Here is a 17,028-nt window from a genome sequence, read left to right as displayed (position 1 = left end):
GCCAGAGGAAGAGTACAGATGCGGAGGGTTTGTGATAGTCACAATACAACTCCACTAATCCGCCTACGTGGGATCTCACCCCAGGCTCACAGTATGAGGTGCTGTGTACAGCCCGGTAACGTAAACTAAAGGAGACCGTGTCGGACAGATGAGAAGGACCAAACCAAGTCCTGATGACATCGGCAAAAATCAAAGTAAAGACCAAAGACCTGAGTGAATCCGTCAGCAGGATCAAGTGTTTTGATAAGTAAGTGGCTAGGAGGGGGTAATAATAACTCCCCCACTGGACACCAACGTAGTCTGACTCCACAATTGTGTGGGTTACCCTGAGGGTGACAGTCAGTGAAGAGCAGAAGAAGGGGAAGATGGTGTACAGGACTGGCAATGAACTGATGGGACCCGAAACCTGAGGGTGATAGCATGAGATTGGTGATAGCATTATGATTATTAGTTGAGGCCCTATTGTTTAGAATGTCTGAGGTTTATAATTATAATGTGTGTAAATATGCCACGGTGCTGCAAATTACAATCTGAGGAGTTTTATGTGAAGGTGTGAGGTGAAGGTCACTGTGCTGCCCATGACCTGTCATATCTGCAGGGGTAAAGTCCCATTAGGACAGTAAGTGACAGTGCGACAATTGTTACCATTAATAAAATGTAGACCGGATTAATTATATATATAACAACCAGCAGCGGTTTGTAGATTATATCAAGACAACCATCCTGTATCCAGAGGAGAATAGGGAAAGTTAGGACCACTCCGACACCTTGGAAGTCCAGGTACAAAGGGGAGTCACTCATCAGGAGCAGCTCGTCTCAAGCTGGTGAAGAAATCCAAAACCCCTACCCGCCTGGTTCGAGTGGTCAGTGGTAGGTTGCTAGGCAAGACTCAGGGATAGAGTAATAATATTTTTAGGGGGGACTGTCAGGGATCATTACTATGTATATTGTTTGAAAAATATTATCCTCACACACATGTATATACATTTCAGTTCTTGGTGTAATATACTGATATATATAACAAGTTCTTTGCTCATGTCGGACACATCTATGGAAGACACCGCCCCCTGGAATGCAAGAAGAGTGAGTCTGAGAAGTTACAGCTGAGAAACCGGTGGGGGCTTGGGCACTCCCACATCTCTGGGGAGGAGGCATGTGTCTTTCTTTTTCTGTGTTTCTTTGTTCTGAATAAAAGTTTTCAGTTCTCTCCTTGTCTGATCAAGGGAAGCTGTGTACCAAACATCTTTGGCTGGTTTACTTCTTTCCAGGCATGCCTTCAGCTTTCAATTTACAGAGGTGGTTATTCGGTGTGAAATACGGACCTGACACTAACTGCAAGGGGTTGTGGCACTGTCGACATGGGCAATGTGGCACTATATTGGGGGGTGGCACTATGTGGGCACTGTCACTAGAACTACATGGCACTGTAGCGCTACACGTGGGAACTACATAAAGGCACTGCATGGGGGCACTACATGGGGCACTGTGGCACTACATGGGGGCACTGTCATTCACTATATGTGGGCACTATCTACCCTGACAAATGAAATCCATCCTTTTTTTTTTTTTTTACGGCCATGAAAGGACGGCCTGGAAATGGATGAGAGTTTGGAGACACTGATGCAAAACGGACAAGAAAAACTGACAATTGAACAGTTTTTAATGGCCAGTTTTTTTCCACGGTCGTGTGACGGTAGCCTAAATGACTGATGCCAGGAGTCCCGTTCACATATACCGTGATCGGTCTGGGAAATCCAATTGTATTTACAATAAAATAAATTACTTGGAGAGGTTAAAAGTTGTGAAGCTACATACAATAATTATAGCAATATATGTTAAAAAGTTATTTATATAAAGAAAATGTATTAAATTATCTCTTGGTATTACTGTTAAAGAGGCTTTGTCACCAGATTTTGCAACCCCTATCTGCTATTGCAGCAGATCGGCGCTGCAATGTAGATTACAGTAACGTTTTTATTTTTAAAAAACGAGCATTTTTGGCCAAGTTATGACCATTTTCGTATTTATGCAAATGAGGCTTGCAAAAGTACAACTGGGCGTGTTGAAAAGTAAAAGTACAACTGGGCGTGTATTATGTGCGTACATCGGGGCGTGTTTACTACTTTTACTAGCTGGGCGTTCTGATGAGAAGTATCATCCACTTCTCTTCAGAACGCCCAGCTTCTGGCAGTGCAGATCTGTGACGTCACTCACAGGTCCTGCATCGTGTCGGCACCAGAGGCTACAGTTGATTCTGCAGCAGCATCAGCATTTGCAGGTAAGTAGCTACATCGACTTACCTGCAAACGCCGATGCTGCTGCAGAATCATCTGTAGCCTCTGGTGCCGATGCGTCCTCGCTCGTCTGACACGATGCAGGACCTGGGGAAGTGACGTCACAGCGTGCTCTCTCTCGAACACGGCTGTGTCTGCACTGCCAGAAGCTGGGCGTTCTGAAGAGAAGTGGATGATACTTCTCGTCAGAACGCCCAGCTAGTAAAAGTAGTAAACACGCCCCGATGTACGCACATAATACACGCTCAGTTGTACTTTTGCAAGCCTCATTTGCATAAATACGAAAATGGTCATAACTTGGCCAAAAATACTCGTTTTTTAAAAATAAAAACGTTACTGTAATCTACATTGCAGAGCCTATCTGCTGCAATAGCAGATAGGGGTTGCAAAATCTGGTGACAGAGCCTCTTTAAATAAACAGAAAAAAAATAAGAAAAATCGAGATTCAAATCGAAAATTGCCCAAAGTACTGAAAAAAAAAATCTAGATTTGGCAAAACCGCCCAGCCCTATGCAGAAGTGTGCACTAAAATTGTTTTTCTAGATACCTTGTATTACCAATTTTGTTTTTAACAGCAGCTGTGTAAAGTCTGTGCTGCTGGTTGCTCGTAATTCTGCAGATAGAGACAGAGCATCCGGCTCGTCTTCATGGCTGCCCCATCAAGGACAGCTGTTAGGGCGAAGGGCTTAATAGGAGCACACGGATGGCAGACATGGGGGCATTCATTATGCCCTCATGCTGCCACGACAACCATCAGCAACCCAGCGATCACGCTGCGGGAGGCAATGCAACGTCACGGGGGACCACCCCCGTTTCGAATGGTTTAGATGCCACGGTTGACCACAGCATTTAAGGGGTTAAATTAGCAGAATCCCGCTTGGTACATTAAAGTGTCGGCTGTTTCAAACAGCTGACACGCTGAACTTGTGGAGCAGGCTCAGTCCTTGTATAAATAGGGCGGATGGTGGAAAGGAGTTAAAAGTGGTTAAATAAGAGCCTATAAGATACCCATATAGGGTTAAAAGAGCAGGTGCAGAGTACCTACTGTAAGGTACGTGTTTCCGACCGGATTTTGTGTGCGGAAATTCCGGTCTTTTCGCACATGTGAAAATTACACGCTACAGATTGAAATTCCGGGTTCCATTTCTGCTGATTTTTTCTGCAGAGTGTTGATGAGATTTATTCAAATCTCATCCACTTTGCTGCTAATATGCTTCAAAACTGGCACACAGAATATTACAATGTTTACGCTCCTGCTGTTAGTCTAAACACGCAGGTGGCACTTCAGGAGGTTCTTTCCCAATCGGTGTTGCCAAGCGATCTTGCATCTCCTGGAACGCTGCATGTATATACTTTTCTGATGGACCGCGAAATGGCACACAGCGCCATCAAATTCCCGTTTGGGGGCTACACAGCAGGCACAATTATTTTAAACGAAAAGCTGCATTGTGAGCACATGGTCTCCGGTTATCTTCCATAATTATACTAGATTCTCCTATTAAAGCACAACCTGGTTGCAATTATGGTGGTTTAACAATTAACTTCCCCTGTGCTTAGCCTCCCGACCGGGAGTTATTCTCACAAATTTCATCACACCCTTTTCTAGGAAAACCGGTGCTGGCAGTGTTAGGGTATGTTCACACGCAAACTCAAAAAATGTCTGAAAATACAGAGCGGTATTCAAGGGAAAACAGCTCCTGATTTTCAGACGTTTTTTTAAGCCACTCGCGATTTTCGCTGCGTTTTTCACGGCCGTTTTTGGAGCTGTTTACAATAGAGTCAATGAAAAACGGCTCCAAAAACGTTTTGTTTACAGACCGGCCACGTAAATAAAAGGCCCGTCGGTACAGAACACCATTTTTCCCATTGAAATCAATGGGCAGATGATTGGAGGCGGTCTGCTTACGATTTTTCAGCCGTTTTTCGGGAGTTTACGGCCCGAAAATAGGCCGTATGAACATACCCTTAGGGCAAACATACAGCAGTAAAATACGGAGCTTTTCAAGAGAAAACAGCCCCTTTTTTTAAGCATCAAGCGTTTTTTACGTACGTTTTTAGACATGTTTTTCAATTGAGACAACGAAAAAAAGCTCCAAAAACGGCTAGGGAAGTGCCATGCACTTTTTTATGGGCCGTTTTTTTTACGCGCCCTTTTTCCAAACGTCGCGTAAAAAACTGCCCCGTGGGAACGAAACACTGTTTTTCCCATTTAAATCAATGGGCAGATGTTTGGAGGCTTTCAGCCGCTGTGTTTTCACCCGTTTTTTTGGCCGATTTACAGCCCGAAATATGGCTGAAAATAGGCCGTGTAAACACACCCTTAGGGTAGGAACACATGTAAAAGTACACAGCGTATGTGTCCCGGAAACCAGAGAATTCCACCCTGAAAATCGCACTAAACTCTGGTGCAGTTTTTCGGCAGAATGTCCACTTTGGAAATAAGAAAGCTTATACTTTACACCCGGGTGTTATCATGGTGACACATCCCTCTGCTGAGTACAGGCCGGCCTCCTGGGATGAAGCCATAGCCCATGTGATTGCTGCAGCCGTCACGTGGGATGAAACATCATCCCAGGAAGCTGAGCTGTGCTCAGAACAGAGGGATGCGTCGCCATGACTACGACCGTATAATTTTTTTAATGTCAATTTATGCTGCGTATTTTGTTGATTTTCTGTTGCGTGTTTTCCCCATTAAATTCAACAGGGATGCATATCCCGCAACAAAAAGCCAAGTGATGCGACTTTTGTGGTGTAATCGCAGCGATTACGCCACAACAAACGCAACTCCAGAAAAAAAATAAAAAATAAACTTACTTACCCAGAACACCTTCCCTCTTCCTGCAGTCCGGCCTAAGACAGAGTTTACACGGGTCAAATACACTGCGTTAAAAAAAAAAACAACCACGCATCGTGTCTAACCTGGAACCCACAGTACATTCCATCCGAAGAAAAAAAAAAAAGGGAAAAAATAAATACAATTTTAAAAAAAACAAAAAAAAACACATTGTGGTGTGGTTTTTCTAACAGAATTTCCGCTGCGGAAGAAAGTGATCATACTTACCCGCTCCGTCTTCTCTGCACGTAGTTTGGCCTCCTACGATGACGTTGCAGGCCCTGTGATGCTGCAGCCTGTGATTGGTCTTAGGCCGGACTGCAGGAAGGAGGGGGGCGTTCTGGGTAAGGCCTCATGCACACGACCGTATTTTTGTCCACCCGTAAATACGGGTCCTTGGTCACACGTATTCGAACCGTATTGCACCAGTATTTACGGACCCGTGCCCATAAATACGGGTCCGGTGTAACCCGTATTCCACCCGTATTTACGGGCACGTTTTTGGCTGCAAAATTGCACTGCACTAATCGGCAGGCCTTCTCTCTATCAGTGCAGGATAGAGAGAAGGGACAGCCCTTTCCGTAATAAAAGTAAAAGAAATTCATACTTACCCGGCCGTTGTCTTGGTGACGCGTCCCTGTCTTGACATCCAGTCCGAACTCCCTGGATGACGCGGCAATCCATGTGACCGCTGCAGCCGGTGATTGGCCTGTGATTGGCTGCAGCGGTCACATGGGCTGTAACGTCATCCCAGGAGGCCGGACTGGAGGAAGAAGCAGGGAATTCTGGGTAAGTATGAACGCCTTTTTTTTTTTTTACAGCTTTATCTATATTTTGATCGGTAGCCACTGTCCAGGGTGCTGAAACAGGTACTGCCGATCGTTTAACTCTTTCAGCACCCTGGACAGTGACTATTTACGGACGTCGCCTAGCAACGCCCCCGTAATTACGGGGCACACACGTAGTCACCCGTAATTACGGGAGCCCCATAGACTTCTATGGGCTGCCCGTGCCGTAATTACGGCCTGAAATAGGACATGTTCTATCTTTTTCAACGGCCCGGGCACCTTCCTGTAAGCATACGGGGAGCTACCCGTGGCCAATAGAAGTCTATGGGCCCGTAATTACGGGAGTTTTTACGGTCGTGTGCATGGGGCCTAAGTATGATTTTTGTCTTCCGGAGTTGTGTATTTTTACGGCGTACTCTCTTCGATTACGCCGCATAAGTCACAACACTTGGCTTTCTGTTGCGGGTTTTGCATCCCCATTGAATTCAGGGGAGAAAATCTGGAACAGAAAATCAACAAAAAAGCAGCATATATTGACATGCTGCAGAATTAAGTTCCGCACCGCAGGTCAATTTATTAACGTTTACGCAGCGTTTTTATTCTGCAGCGTGGACATAGGATTTTCTAAATCTCATCCACTTTGCGGCTACTGTAAATGCTGCCGAATTCCCACACACAATTCCCTTGCAGAAACACCGCAGTGTTTAGGTGGGAACCCAGCTTTAGGCCTTATTCACATGGAAGTGTCCGTTTTGCGCGCTCAAGAAAATGCTGCGTTTTGCGCGCGCAAAAGGTCCGTGTCTCATCAGCATATGGTGCGCGGCTGCGTGATTTTCACGCAGCCAGCATCATGATGACACTCTGGTTTTGTGTTTATGAGCAGAAAAGCACGTGGTGCTTTTCTGTTTTCATTCATTTTTACTGCTGTTACGCAAATCACGCACGGCACCCGGAAGTGCTTCCGTGTGCCGAGTGCGATTTGCACGCACCCATTGACTTCAATGGGTGCATACAGCACGAAACACGGCCAAATAAAGGACATGTAGTGCGTTTCACGCAGCGGACATACGCTGCGTGAAATTCAGACAGTCGGAACGGTCCCATTCAGTAACATAGGTCCGTGCGACGCGCGTGATTTCCACACGTGTAGAATGGACATATTATACGTTTGTGTGAATAAGGCCTTAGGGTGCAGTCACACATGGCAGGTTATTTTGCAGAAATCCATACACCTGCTGCAGAAACAACCCCATTCTGATGAATGGAATGGATTTTCAGTCAAAGAGAACTTCTGCTACAAAATCTGTTGCGTGTGACTTCATCATTAGGTGTGAAGGATTTAGCCAAACGTCTGAGCTTTTCATGTTAACTGTATTAGGAATGTTTTGGGAATGTAGGAAAAAAGCATTAAAGGGGTTGTCTTATCACAGACACCCATTTAATCGGAGAACCATGGGTGGGATAATAGGATGATATTACAAATGTAATAAATACATGGGCAACTCGAGGTCACCAGAACTGGAGCCAATGCTGGCCAGCACCTCTCCCCTCTGGTTCAGAGGGAGTCCCGAGACATACCTCTATGACATCCATACACCCTAATGGGGCATACGGAGAAGGGTTGTCCTGAGGAATAGAAAAACTTCTAAATATTATTCTGCAATGTTAGTGGCACAGTTGCTGCAATATGTATATTGCCGGCCATAGATTTGAAGATAATCCGGTGATCTAAACCACAATTAGGCTCTGTTCATATCTGTGTCGGAGGCTCCGTTAGTGGCCTCCGTCACAGATCCGGCAGTGTTCACAGGAGACAATAGCGCAGAATGCTGCGCTATTGTGTCCGGTAAAAATTACGGACACCCTGACTGAGCCTATTAAAGTCAAAAGATTCCGTCGGCAACCGGCGGGTCCCGTTATGCAACAAAACCGTTGGTTCCGTTATTCCCTTGTTCTGCTTCTCTGACGGAGCAGAACAACTGAATGGTTCAACACAGGTATGAACCTATTTAATGGGGTTTCCCCAAATTAATGGTTCAGAACATCTGCATGGGAAAAAAAAACACAAACACTTTTCTCCTGAGAACAGTGCAGGCCTTGACAATGTATTGAAGGAGGGCACTCATGTTTGGCAGGTTCTATGAATCCCATTAATTTCAGCGGTGAGTGACCGCTCATGCGTGGACTCCTTTTCTTAGACACTAACAGGATATGGGACCTCTTGAACGCTAGAAAGCAGATAGAGGAGATGTATTGAAGACAGTGCAAGGTAAAAGTCAAACTATTGCCTATGGCAACCATTCAGGTTGCTGCTTTTATTTTTCAAAGGGCCTCTGAAAAATGAAAGTTGTAATCTGATTGGATGCCATAGGCAACGCCTTCACTTTTGACATATCTCCCCAGAGAGATTGGGGATGAAGTTACCAAAACGCGTTTCCTGTTTTATTAAGTAAAACATTTGAAGACATCAAATCTCCCCGTTTTACCAGGAGTCACCCCATTTTAAGACTCCCTCATCCGGTGATATACAGCTAAAAACAGGACACAGCAAAAAGCAATTAGCCTGTATACTTACCGTCCTTGCTCCTAAATATATTTAGGGTGTCCCGTCTCAGGTCCGAATATATTTAGGGCGTCCCGTCTCGGGTCTGATAATATAGGGGGGGGTCTGAAAAATATTTAGCCACACCCTCAAAAAAGGCCACTCCCATTTTTGCCGCAACCCGCTGCTCATGCATTACCCTGTGAAAGGCTCTCCCAGGTTGACATCTCTGCATTTGTAAGGGCGCAGTGCCTCTGGCAGTTATAGGGACAGTGGCTATTGCTTATATTACAAATAAGTTATATGGCACCCATAAAAATCTATGAGCCCATACTGAGTTAGTTTCTCCCCAAAAATTGTCATTTTTTTTAGAAAGAAACTGCATGAAGGACCATATGGAGCACCTATGGCTCAATAATATGAAACGATACAGACGCTGGAGTGCTCCACCATTTACATGAGGCCTTATGGGAACTCTTTGGCTTTCACATAGATGGCAATAACTACCTCGTAGGCTCGGTCACTAAAACGTAATGCCTTCCAACTATAACCAAGCCATGACAGATCAGTTTGCGGACTTATCTTGACCGACCCCATTGCCCTATAATGTGGTCCATCAAGTTTACGCCGGTCTCCAGGTATTTTAAACAGCAAATAAAGCAATGCATACAGCAACAAGAATGCTGAACGTCCAGATGGACAGGAACTAGAGTGTGAACAAAGCCATAGGCCTTGTTCAAACAGAGAAAACAAAATCATGCGAAATCCGAAGCGTTTTGCTTGTTGCAGTTCACGCAGATTCAGCTAGTAAAACGCTTCACATTGTTTTCAATGGGAAATCGCCCCGGTGATCAGAAGGGGTGGAATTTTCAGCACACAGAATTGAAAATCACGACCCTCAAGAGAAAAATAAAAAAGAGAGGACTCGTCACTTCTTGACGTGGCTCCGTGTATTCGATTTGAAACAGCGCTGGGTAACTTCACAAAAATAAACCCCATTGAATGGAGATAATCTGCGTGAAGAACCAGCGGCAGGGTCCTCGAAAAAAATACTACTGTGTGAACATGGCCTTATTGTGGCACTCAAAAAAAAAAAAAAGAAGATATGAAAAACCTGCTGTAGCGTACAGGTCACTTGCATTTCTAATTGTTGGACGTGGGCTTTGCGCGAATACTGGAAAAAGATGCTAATTCCCATTCTCTAGCATAGCACATCTGGGCACTGCAGAAAAATACCGTGGCAACAAAATCACTAGCCAAACGCTGTGTGGGCATCAAACCGTGCAGAATGGTCACTTTAAAAAGTGCAAAGATCCAAGAGTATAATAACCCTGCGACGGTCCACAGCTTCACCTTAGTCCCTTTCATACACAGCAGAAGAGCAGAAAAAGGACATGTTATGACATGACACTGTTGTGAAACTACAGGTCCCTAGCACGCACTGGCATCAGCAACCCATCACGGCATGCTGGGAGTTGTAGTTTTTTGACGGCTAGATAGCCCCTGCTTGCAAACCACTGGAATAAAGCATCTGACATAAGCTGCTATTTAGCACTGACAACACAGGTGCAGGGACGAGACTATGTCATCATCTCCGCTGGTGGCAGCACTGGATACAGCCTAGAAACTCTTGTCATGCAATCACATAATGATTCCCCCCACTACATGGTAGCGCCTCACCATTTATTATATGACTTACCCGAGTCTGGATCATATAAATTGCGGCTCCACTTTTATTTTTCCCTCCATTTACACACAACTCTGAGCTTCCTCCTCTACACAGCTCTCTGCTCCTTCTCTTCCCGGAAGCATGGAGCCACTCCCACAGATGAAGCTATGGCCGCCATATTTGATAAGGGAATTCGACAGATTTGTCAATTATTATTATATTTGGGGGATATTTGCTGTAAAGTTTTGCTATCCGGGGAATAGTTTTCTTCCTTTATATAGAGGACCGTTTTGTAAACGGAAGGCTATGATTTCAATTTGGAGTTACACAGTGAATAAATACTATTGTAGTGTTAGCATCCAGGTCGTTGTCTGGTGCTCTATCATCACTATATATATTTTTTTTTTCTTCATTTTTTTGTTATCTTTTGCATGGACATAAAGAGAACAGTCACTTTTGGGAGTACTTTGAAGATTATATCAGAGAATTTCTTAAATAGCAATTACATAAAGGAGTTTACCAAACATAGGCACGTATAGTATAATATCATTAGTATATTCCATAGATGTCTGATCAGAAGGAATCTGAAAACAGTCGTGCTTTGTCCACATGTGCACCGTGACTTTTCATTAAAGTCTATGGTGCTTTTCTGCACCTCCCATTCATTGTAGAGTGATTGTGCAAACATAGCCATCTTTCTGACAGGGACAAGGGACCAGACACCCCTGTTCTTGTGATTGGTGGTGTCACATACAATTGGTGTTCCATTTCATCCCAAAGGTATTTGATGGGGTGAAGGTCAGGGATCTGTGCGGGCCAGTCACGTTTTTCCACACTAAACATACCCAACCATGCCTTTATAAATCTTGCTTTGTGCACAGGGGCACAGTCATGCTGGAACAGAAGAGGTCCGAACCCCAAACTGTTCCAACAAAGCTGGAAGCTACAATTGTCCAAATTGTCTTGGTATGCTGAAGCATTTAGGCTGGGTTCACACGACCTATTTTCAGGCGTAAACGAGGCGTATTATGCCTCGTTTTACGTCTGAAAATAGGGCTACAATACGTCGGCAAACATCTGCCCATTCATTTGAATGGGTTTACCGACGTACTGTGCAGACAACCTGTCATTTACGCGTCGTCGTTTGACAGCTGTCAAACGACGACGCGTAAGAATACAGCCTCATCAAAAGAAGTGCAGGACACTTCTTTCAGATGTAATTTGAGCCGTTCTTCATTGAACTCAATGAAGAGCAGCTCAAAATTTACGCCTGTCAGAGAAGCCTCGCAAAATGCGAGGAGGAGCATTTACGTCTGAAACGAGGCAGCTGTTTTCTCCTGAAAACAGTCTGTCTTTTCAGACGTAAAAGCCACTGCTGGTGTGCACATACCCTTAGGTTTCCCTTCACTGGAACTAAGGGGCCTAGATCAACCCTGAAAAAGCACCCCATAGCCTTATCCCTCCTCCACCAAACTTTACAGTTGGCACAATGCAGTCAGGCAGGTAACGTTCTCCTGGCATTCGCCAAACCCAGACTCGTCCATCAGACTGCCAGATAGAGAAGTATGATCACCCCACAGTACCCTTTTCTACTGGTCCAGAGTCTTATCAGCAGTGTGCTTTACACTATTTCTGTAACATAAGGTGCTCTTACACCGATATGGGCCGTGTAAACAAGCGCTGCCAACAAGACAGCTCGTAGATCGGCGCTCGTAGATCTGTCACAAGGAGCTATGTTTGGGGACGAGCGATCATTACTACAATCGCTCGTCCTCATACATTTCTATCATGTCGACAGCACATATACCTGTTTACACATGATGTGCTGCCGACAACGATAGTATTTCTTGCAGAATAAACGATACAATCAGCCGATGAACCAACGTTTGCTCGTTCATAGGCTGATCATTGCCCTTATTACACATGGCAATGATCGGAAACAAACGTTCTGCGAACGCTCGCTTGCCCGATATTTGGCCATGTAAAAGGGCCTTTAGAACCGATACAAGTGAAAAGATAAGTGACCATACAAATAAAATGTATTTGCAAAAAGTCTCAACTTTTTATGAAGATTCGTTCTATATGTAAAATTGTGTCCAAAAGTGAAAAATACTCTTCAACCCCTTAAAGAGGCTCTGTCACCAGATTTTGCAACCCCTATCTGCTATTGCAGCAGATCGGCGCTGCAATGTAGATAAGAGTAACGTTTTTATTTTTAAAAAACGAGCATTTTTGGCCAAGTTATGACCATTTATGTATTTATGCAAATGAGGCTTGCAAAAGTACAACTGGGCGTGTATTATGTGCGTACATCGGGGCGTTTTTACTACTTTTACTAGCTGGGCGTTGTGACGAGAAGTATCATCCACTTCTCTTCAGAACGCCCAGCTTCTGGCAGTGCAGACAGCGCGTTCTCGAGAGATCACGCTGTGACGTCACTCACAGGTCCTGCATCGTGTCGGACGAGCGAGGACACATCGGCACCAGAGGCTTCAGTTGATGCTGCAGCAGCATCAGCGTTTGCAGGTAAGTCGATGTAGCTACTTACCTGCAAACGCTGATGCTGCTGCAGAATCAACTCTAGCCTCTGGTGCCGATGTGTCCTTGCTCGTCTGACACGATGCAGGACCTGTGAGTGACGTCACAGCGTGATCTCTCGAGAACACGCTGTGTCTGCACTGCCAGAAGCTGGGCGTTCTGAAGAGAAGTGGATGATACTTCTCGTCACAACGCCCAGCTAGTAAAAGTAGTAAAAACGCCCCGATGTACGCACATAATACACGCCCACTTGGACTTTTACTTTAAACACGCCCACTTGGACTTTTGCAAGCCTCATTTGCATAAATACAAAAATGGTCATAACTTGGCCAAAAATGCTCGTTTTTTAAAAATAAAAACGTTACTGTAATCTACATTGCAGCGCCGATCTGCTGCAATAGCAGATAGGGGTTGCAAAATCTGGTGACAGAGCCTCTTTAAGAACAGCCAATTTTGGCCTCCAAGACACAAATAATTGTTTCATGCTTGCTTGCTGAATTGCAGCTGCCATACCTTTTTTAGGCCTTTTTTATGTAATTTTTTTACATGCGTATTTGTGTAGGGTTGCACGATGCATCGAAACTTCAATACTGTTTCGATACCGTGCACCCTCAAAAGCTTCAATACCGTTATTTCATGTATTTCGATTCTGAGCTGTGCGGTCGTACAGCTAAGTATAGTAATACATGAATGTATGAGAGCGGGGCTGCGGCTGTGTAATACAGCCATTGCCCCGTTCCTGAGTACTGACAAGTGCGCGTGGTCACCATGAGGTGATGCGGCCGGCGCTGCACTAATGAGCGGCGGCACTGAAGACCGAACATGGCGGGCGCACTGCAAAATACCCCCATGTTCTGTCTTCAGTCTCATTAGTACAGCGCCGGCCGCATCACCTCATGCTGACCGCGCGCACGCACTTATTGTCAGGAGCAGTGCAATGGCTGTATTACACAGCCCCCTCCAACTGCGGAGATCAGGGAAACCCCTCATCTCCGCCGCTATTCCCCTGAATCCTGCAATCAAAGCTGACCGCAGCATTCAAGGGGTAAATTTGAAGGGGGATGCCCTTTGGATCGCGTCGCAGGGAATTCAGTACTGTATGACCAACCCCCAACCCCAGGTCTGTCTGACCATATTTCCTGTTAGGCCAAACTTAGGTGTGTCCTAACAACTGCCTGTGTACTATCAGTACACAGGCTAATATACTGGTATATAGATATATGCCAGTACATTAAAGTAAAAAAAAAAAAAAGTTATGTTAAATAATAAAAACAAACACATTTTTTATAATAAACTTTAAAATAAGTCTCAATACATAAACTATACACATATTCGGTATCGTCGTGACTGTAATAACAAATCTATATAATTTATGATGTTTACGCTGTTATAAAATAAAAACTTCTCTCTTTCACTTTCTAATGTAAGGCACGTGGTATTATGAATTATGAACATCCATGTGCCTCACATTAATAGTAATTAACCCCATCATGTACCTAAAACATTAACCCAATGTTGTCCATTATGACTCAGGAACATGATGGGGTTAATTACATGGAGGTTCAAAATTCATTACACCACGTGCCCCACATCAGAAAATGGAAGAACTTTTTTTTTAATTATTATTGTTGGCAAAGTATCGTTTTGGTATCGAGTATCGCAATACTACACGAGGTATCGGTATCGAAGTCCAAATTCTGGTATCGTGACACCATTATATTTGGTGGGTTTTTTCATTTAGTGTCATATTGTACATGCACTTTTCCCATGGGTTGCTCTATAACACCGGAAAAACACTATACTCAAAGCATGCTCTCATTTGAAAAAAAAAGTCAGAGTCCAAAAATTGCACCAAAACGTCACAACCGAAAACGCTGTGTATAAGAATTTATCAATAGTTCACAATTTTTTTTACTTAAAAAAAAAATGCTGTCACGTGTGCCCACAAAAGTGTCATGAATAACTCATCTAGATTTAGGCACCATTTTGGGGTACATATACATTAGTGTTTAATGTTATATTCAAATTCATGGGGGGGGGGGGATTTTTGCCTAAATAACATGTTCAATTATTGTCTGGGTTAATACAGTCGTGGCCATACCAAATAGGTATGTTTTTAGGCTGTTGTGTGACAGAAACACAATAAAAATTTTTTAATAAACTTTATTATTTTTTTTATTTAATTAATGGATGTCACGATCTGTGGGTATGTGGACCCACTAGGCTGCACCGCCGTAGAGAGGTAGCAGCTGGCCAAACAACAGTGTACCAATATAAAGTCCAAGCACCAGGGTACCTGTAAAAGTCCAGACAGTGGCAGCGGCTTAGGCACAGATGGGATCTTGACGACAGGTGATGCAAAACGTGGTAAATGACACCAGACGTGATGTAACACAGCAGACGTGGTAGACGGCACAACTCGACTCCAACACTAGAGAGGGCACCGAAAAAATACAGCACAGGATACAGGTAGCAGGGCACGGGAACAGGATATGACTAAGGGACCATTTGCAAGACTAACAGAGCAATACAAACAACGCTCAGGCAAGGAGTTTATGGGCAGGCGCCCTTTTATAGTCCAGGGTAATTAGGGCTAATTTAGAACCATCATTTCATGTGCACGCGCTGGCCCTTTAAGGCCGGGCACAAGCGTGTGTGCGCACACCATACAAGACACTGCAGAGCGGAGATGAGTGCTGGCGTCTCCTGGGGAGGAGATGCGAGGAAAGCACTCACACGTTCATGGCTGCAGCCGTCGAGGGGCATTTTTGAACTTGAGTATCTTATCTACATGATCTTAATTTGCTTAGCGATTGTTATTAATTACACAGTTGAGTCACATTATTATGACCACCATCTTATATCCAGAGTAACCGCTGTTTGCAGCACGGACAGCAGCTAGACTGACGGAGTGACTCAATAAGGTGCTGGTAGGTTGTCTCAGGTATCTGGAGCCATGCTGACTGCAGTGCATCCCACATTTACTGGAGGGTGTGTGGGGGAGTATCCATAAGGAGAACAAGACGGTCAAGGTGGTCCCACAGATGATTAATTGGGTTCAAGTCTTGGTCGTGCTCTTCCAACCACTGTCAGACATTTCTAGCCATGTGACATCTTGCATTGTCTTGCTGGAAGATTCCATCTATCCCAGGGAAGACAAACAGCATGTATGGGTGGACGTGATCTGCAACGATGGATGGATTCATACCCAAATCGGTTCAGAGTGCCTTCCACATGGATGAGTGGACCCAGAGAATGCCATGAAAAAATTCCTCAGACCATAACGTTGCTGCCACCAGCATGTGTTCTTCCAGCAGTGGTTGCAGGGAGTCACGAAGGGGAGTCCCCACAGAATATTATTGTCACAAAGGGTCTGTGGACCCACTGGGCCGTACCGCCTTGGCGGTAAGGCAGCTGGCCAACAGGGCGCAGGTAAATGTCTATAGTTCGTATAGGTACCTGTGGCAGCTCAGACAGCAGCAGGGCAGGCGGACGTCAGGCGAGGTGAAGCAGATCAGACGTGGATGTAGCGCAGCACAACTTAGGCACCGCTCTGTGCTAGACCAGGAAGGTATGGATTGCTAGGAACAGGAACTGGAAACAAGTATAGAGACAGGGACTGGAACAGGAAACACACTAGGAGGCCATCACATAGACAAACTATAGGGAACACAACAACGCTCAGGCATAGAACTAGGGGGCTGGACCCCTCTTAAAGTCCATTGTACTCACGGGTCAAAGTTCGTCCATGAGGTCCGGTGCGCGTGCTGCCCCTTTAAGAGCAGGCACGAGCTTGCGCACGCACCCTACGGGATCCGGCAGAGGTGAGTGGATTAGAGCGCTGGTGTCTCCTGAGGAGGAGGCTGGGGCCAGCGCTTGCCGACTCGTGGCTGCGGCTGTCAGGGGGAGGTTGGAGCTGACAGCTGGCAACCACGGACATTACAGGATCCCCCCTCTTACGCCCCCTCTTCTTGGGACCAGAGCGAGAGAGAAACTTCTTCAGGAGAGTAGGGGCATTGAGGTTCTCCTCTGGCTCCCAGGACCTATCTTCAGGACCAAACCCCCTCCAATCCACCAAATAAAAAGTCTTTCTGTTAAGGATCTGCCAGGCACAGCTTCTGTATCCACGCCCATAGGTAATCAGTCTGCACCTGCTTCTATGTCTGTGAGACTGACTCCATCTTCCACCACTCAGGATGGCAGGCTTAGGAGTGGGAGAGCCTATCACAGCCTGGCCAGACGGAGCTAGCTCCCGCCCTCTGTGTATTTATACCTGCCTTTCCTGTTCCTCCTTGCTTGTGATTCGTCTCGTTTTGTTTCCTGGCCCTGCTGCAGCTTCTTGAACCATTTGACCCTGCTTCATA

General features: G+C 45.2%; 1 protein-coding gene across 2 annotated transcripts in view; it reads right to left on the bottom strand.

Moving 5' to 3' along the window:
* The window catches only part of POLK (DNA polymerase kappa), a 113,963-nt gene extending 103,711 nt beyond the window's left edge, over positions 1-10,252 (bottom strand). For both annotated transcript variants that reach the window (XM_075838451.1, XM_075838460.1), the window contains exon 1: positions 10,157-10,252. The gene's annotated coding sequence lies outside the window, so the exon portion shown is untranslated. The remainder of the gene's footprint in view (positions 1-10,156) is intronic.
* Positions 10,253-17,028: the final 6,776 nt, after the last annotated feature.

This window comes from Rhinoderma darwinii, chromosome 1 (assembly GCF_050947455.1).
Source record: "Rhinoderma darwinii isolate aRhiDar2 chromosome 1, aRhiDar2.hap1, whole genome shotgun sequence".
Classification (NCBI taxonomy): domain Eukaryota; kingdom Metazoa; phylum Chordata; class Amphibia; order Anura; family Rhinodermatidae; genus Rhinoderma; species Rhinoderma darwinii.
Note: the sequence above shows the minus strand (reverse complement) of the source record. Positions and strands in the feature narration are given on the sequence as shown.